General features: G+C 34.4%; 1 protein-coding gene across 1 annotated transcript in view; it reads right to left on the minus strand.

Moving 5' to 3' along the window:
* Positions 1 to 497, minus strand: part of LOC106883945 (rabenosyn-5) — an 18,344-nt gene extending 17,847 nt beyond the window's left edge. Inside the window, exon 1 of the mRNA XM_014935099.2 lies at positions 254 to 497. The gene's annotated coding sequence lies outside the window, so the exon portion shown is untranslated. The remainder of the gene's footprint in view (positions 1 to 253) is intronic.
* Positions 498 to 6,238: the final 5,741 nt, after the last annotated feature.

Raw genomic sequence — 6,238 nt, forward strand, 5'->3', positions numbered from 1 at the left:
ATGTATTCTACAACCGTCCGAAATAACAAAAGAAAACTGCATGGATGGATTTGAAAGCAATATTGACAGTTCTGTAAACATCACGTTTTTGGTGAAACATTTAAGAACTTGCAGACTGAAGGAAGGAGAAATATAGATAATACAAATCATACAACAAAACTGAATTAATGATTTTTTTTAAAATGACAGAAAATATTTGATTTTCGCTCTCAAGAACCAAAAAGAGAAAAAAAAAAAGAACATAATGACTAACCAGAATATCTCGGTGGTAAACTCCCTCCTTATATTGTTGTGCTTATTAGTCGAAAGCAGGCCGATATGGTATCACATCGTTTTCAAAAGACAATTAAGTTGGATTAAACGATTAAAAGTAGGTCACAATAACCAAATGTTATAGGGTAAATAGATCTAAAACAGTACTCCATTTTATTGCTAGCTTATAATGCAATCTAGCAAAATTAAATGGTTGCTGCTCATCTACAACATTCAGTGCGGAGCTAATGAATAAACCTGAATTGTAATATCTATGGATAACCAAAATTGATATTAACTACATATTTATTAGGAAAACAGCTGATTTAAACCATTTATATATATATATATATATGTATGTATGTATATATTTATGTATGTATGTATATATTTAAATATGTATATATATATGTGTACGTATGTATTATTGTAAAGTGACTCATGTGCCTAGATTTTAGTTCCATAGCACTTGTCTAACTTGTCATTTGATTAGTGTTTTAGCACAAAAATCTTACTCACTTACAGAGCTTCAGTACTATGTGTGTGTGTGTGTGCGTGCGTGCATATGTCTGTGTAGACATGCACGATAATGGAATTTCAGGGTAATCTTTGACTAAAGCGGCGTCAATTAAGTTAGAGTCTATAATATTGAAGTCATTATAATTTTACTATCCTGAACTAACGAAACAAATGAATAAACGCTTCTAAATAGATTATTATATGTGCAAATTTCTATTTTTATTTCAACACATTAATAATTTAATTAACTTAAGCTAGCATTGTTGGAAACAACATATTTTTCATGTAAAAAGAAAATACTTTCGAAAAGTTTGATTAGTTATTCAAAATTTTCCGGGAGAGGAATTTATGATTTTGAGATGTATGTCTGTCCCGGCAAAAAAATGTAAAATTATTCATTTTGGTCATTCAGGATAGCCAATTATTTTTGTACATTCCCCATTATTGTCAGTTCTAATTGCTACCGCTTTCATCCTTGACTACCTCTATTGAGTTCTATTTCTTCTGTTTGCATTACCAAATTTGTGTATGTGCCTGCATAGTCACTGGACTACACCCATGAAATCTCGTGCTTATCCTATTGCTGAACCGCTAGTTGAAGGGGGCATTTGTCTCCCACGCCGTTTATCAAGTGGTAACGGGAAACAAATTCACACACACATACGTGTATACGATAGGCTTCTTTCAGTTTCTACCTACCAAATCCACTCACAAGGCTTTGGTCAACCCAGGGCTATAGACGGAGACACTTGCTTGAGATCCCATGCAGTTGGACTAAATCCGAAACCACGAATGTATGTAAATATAATGAGCAATAAAAAGGACAACACGAATGGAACAAAGTTTGACAGGCGCAGGCGTGGCTGTGTGGTAAGCAGCTCGCTTCCCAACCATATAGTTCAGTCAAACCGTGTGATATTTGGGCAAGTGCTTTTTACTATAACCTCGGGCCGACTAAAACATGAGTGGATTTGGTAGACGGAAACTGAAAGAATGGCCAGTCTACTGACTGTAACAAATAAAAGATGGAAAGAGAAAATGTCTTGACTTATTGGTTGTTAGTCCTTCATTAGAAGAAAGGCACTGGGAAGTCATGAGAAAGAGATACAGATTTCTATAAAAATAGTGAAAAGTTATTAACCAAATGGGAATACTGTTCAAGGGGTGAGGGACTAAGAAAGGAGGAATGGGTGGGTGTGTAGAAGCAAGTATAAGAGTATGTCTTTGTAAGTAGCCTAAGAGAGTGTGATGTGTGTGTATTATGAGAGTGTAAGAGCACGCACGTGTGCGCGTGAGTCTGGGAACAAGATCTTAAATGATTTGTTGTTATTTTTCAACATTAGTTCTTATTTGTAGATTTTTATAGGACTTAAGTTTTGAAAATTCTCTAAACACACAAAATAAATTTCAATTCCTTCATCCACTAGACGCCTCCTCAAGTGCAAAGTCTACATTCTCTTTTGTTACTCATGCTATAATACATATTCCTTCACTTTAAACTCCAAATGTATTCTGTAAATGATGTATTTTTATTGTATATTTAATTTCTGTCCATCAAATTCACTCACAAAACTTTGGTCAGTCCGAGACTGTAGTGGTTAGGAAGCAAGCTTCTTACCACGCAGACACATCATAATTTTTTTATTCATGCATATTAGAGCATTTCTTAAAAGGGTTTGGTGTGGAATTAATATAATTAATACTACTTGGTACTTTGGGTAATGGTACCTAATTGTAGACAATGTTACTGATAAAGTCACCTACAAGAGGACACTGCAAGACTAATCTAAAGTTACATGAAGGTAAGCTAATCTTAGGGAGTCACTGAGGGCTAAGCCATTATTTTTCCTTTTCCAAATTATCACTGGTACTATTCTATTGTTTTCCCCCCTTTTTCTTAAAATTTATATTAATGTCTCTAGTATTCCGCCGAGGTCGACTTTAACTTCAAACTTTCGGGGTCAATAAAATGAGTACCAGTTGAGCACTGGGTCAACTGGTACTCCTCCAAACTTCTTGCACCAAAATTTGAAATCAATATTAATGTCTCTAGTTATGGCGGCGAGCTGTCAGAATCGTTAGCACACCAGGAAAAATGCTTAATGGCATTTGCTCCGTCTGAATTCAAATTCTGCCGAGGTCGACTTGCCTTTTGGAGTCGATAAATACCAGTTGAATCCTGGTATATCTATTTATAATCTACCTACTTACCTATCACTCCCACAAAATTGCTGGCTTTGTACTAAAATTTGAAAATATTATTCATGTCTCTAGTTTTATTCTTGCGATTGTTTCTATTATTGTTTTTAGTGGAATCAAGAATGTCACTAACTGGGGAAAGTTCTATTTTATGTTAGGGTTTGTATGAGTAAAATTATTATTATTCCTCCCCTAATCTGTGAATAGTTAGTGTTACCTATCCTCAAGAGATTGTGGAGTGGTTCACCTAACCAGTGTTTTCTATACCTTTACTCTCAGGTTGAGTGGTTACAGGGATGGTTAGGTCACTATTGCTTTTATTTCTGGTATAATTAGCCTTAGAATAGTAGGACTTTTACTTATGTCCAGTTTTCACTGGTTTGTAAATAAAATATTAAAGAGATAAATAACAGTGCTGTTTTTGCCTGTAATTAATTTACCCCAGTGTACATGTTAAGTTTAGAGATACTGGAATAGTACACATTAACTCTTTCTTCTGCACCTTCATCAACTGTTTTAAATGCCCTCTTTGCGGAGGCTTTATACATTAACAAAGCTGATCGCCATTTAGTGGGCTCAAGACGTCTCCAAAAAAAAAAAAAGTTTTGTCACTTCTGCTCAAACTACTCCACACAGTATCTTACTGTATTCGACTTGGCCTTACAAAATGGATCCACATCTAGACTTTGCATGGAACGTTTCATATTTTCTCTACAAACTCATACACCATTTAGTCTTAACTTATACACTAATCTACTGCCAGGTTCTTGAACAATTCTCTCTCTACCTCATTCCATTTCTCTTAATTAGTCTTATTCTTTCTTTCTTCTGCATACATACATATTTATTTGCACACACACACATACATGAATGCATTTACAAATAAGTTGACATTAATCTACTTACACTTTTATATAAAGACTTACGTACATCTTTAAATACATTTTCACATGGATATAATTATGTATATGCATGTATCTAAATGTGCACGTGCATGTACACACGCACTCAGTCGATCTTTTTAACCTAACACGCAAACACACACAATACCTCCTATATAAACATTGTTTAATCTCTAACACTGTCACAAACACACACATGCTGCTTGTAACCCTTATATATATACACATACACACTATACATGATCTTCACACATACACCAAGCACTCGCTTGTTATTGAAAACCATAATTATCTTTCACACTTTCATTTAGTCAGAGACTGAACAAGAGTTATCCAAGCGATTTTCTTTTTTCCTGGACTTTTCTTTGTGTATCTGACAAAGGATCATGTCCAAAACGTTATACTTTTAATCCATAGCTTTTCCCCCTTTTTTGAGCTTCAACCTAATATTAACCATGAACAGCCTTTTGACTTTTGTTATTGATTTACTACAAATCGTAGTCATGGCCATTGCCAGTGTCATGTAAATAGTACTCATGCTGGTGGCACGTAAAAAACATCCATTACTCTTGGAGTGGTGGCATTAGGAAGGGCATCCAGCCGTAGAACCCATGCCAAATCAGAACCTGGTGCAGCTCTCGGCTTACCAGTTACAGTCAAACCGTCTAACTCATGCTAGCATGGAAAATGGATGTTAAACGATGATGAAGATGATGATGATGATATCATTTTAACGTTCATTTTTTTCATGCTTGCATGGGTTAAAGTTTACAGGAGGCAGATTTTCTACAACCGGATGTCTTTTCTGTCGCCAAACCTCACCTCTTTCTAAGTAGCTGGTATTTACTCATAGACAAGCATGTCCTCGCAGAATATTGGAAATGAATGTCACTTCTTGTATAACAGTAACAACCATTTTACAACTAACACGTCAAAACAAAGAGACATAAATACATACATGCATTCACATACATATATAGATTGGAGCTTGGTGTTGCCATCCGGTTTCACCAGTCCTCAGTCAAATCGTCCAACCCATGCTAGCATGGAAAGCGGATGTTAAACGATGATGATGATATATATATATATATGTATGTATGTATGTATAACAATTAAGGTAATTTTACTCTTTAATCTTTATAAGGGAGAATCTAAAAGAATCAAATCAACATAGTGAAACATGGAATAAAATGGTACACGTCTTTATAGAATATATAATGATGTTTGCAATGACTGAAATATACAAGTGACTATCTCCCTTTCACTTGTTAATACCTGCAAAAAATCAGTCATTTTTATTGTAGCAAATACAGAGTGACAATTCACAATCACCATTTAAATAACTCAAATCTTAAACTAGATTTTCATACATCAGTAAGACTCAACTTAAACCCACACAGACAACCTAGATTGCATTCAACAAATTAGCTGTGATTCATTCACCAACATGCTGCAATCATTAGCCTAGTTTTCTCTCTCTGCTGTTCTGTTAACATACCTATTTCCACCACTTACCAAGGACAACAACCCTTAGGAATTGTATCCATGCAAGCATTTATCCATAGACTATATAACAGGCTTCTTTCAGTTTCCATCTATCACATCCCCTCACAAGGCATTGGTCAGGCTGGGGCCATAGTAGAAGACACTTGCCAAAGACACCACACAGTGGAACTGAATCTGAGACTATGTGGTCATGGTTAGAAAGCAAACTTTTTAACACACCAACACATTTGTGACTCTCCTACTCTGATTCAATTTAATAAATTTAAAAGATTTTTAAAAATTCATTTCTTACTAGCTTCATCCGTCAGTAATTGTATATGCAAGAAATTTCAATTAAGAAATTAAATTATTCAACGATAAGACCCAGAATGATATAATAAAATTTATTATCATTAAAAAGAAGGAAAATCTTCCATAAGCACACAAATCAAAGCTCACAGAGCTGAATATTTTAAATGACAACCCTATACATTAAAAAGATTGAAAGAATCAACAGCAGATGAGACATGGCAAAACTAAGTTTGTCAACACACACGCACAAAAAAAAAAAAGCAATAAATACAATTTCAATTACATTTAAATGTTATTCCCGAATTATGAGTTTTATAATGAATTTCAAATAATATATTTTAACACTTCATTTAGAACTTAATATGTACACAGTCAACGCAAATGATTAGCATGAATAACCTAAGACTATGGCCTGCCAAAATATAAATTGGTTTTAATATTTGGATAATGGAAGATGCTATCTCTATGTTTTTCACTTAGTCATGCAAAGCTAGTACGATGAGTAGAACTGCAAGGCTGGAGAGGAATGAACTGAGTACAGTCAGTAGAATGCACAATGTTTAAATTAT

Source organism: Octopus bimaculoides, chromosome 3, assembly GCF_001194135.2.
Source record: "Octopus bimaculoides isolate UCB-OBI-ISO-001 chromosome 3, ASM119413v2, whole genome shotgun sequence".
In the NCBI taxonomy this organism is placed as follows: domain Eukaryota; kingdom Metazoa; phylum Mollusca; class Cephalopoda; order Octopoda; family Octopodidae; genus Octopus; species Octopus bimaculoides.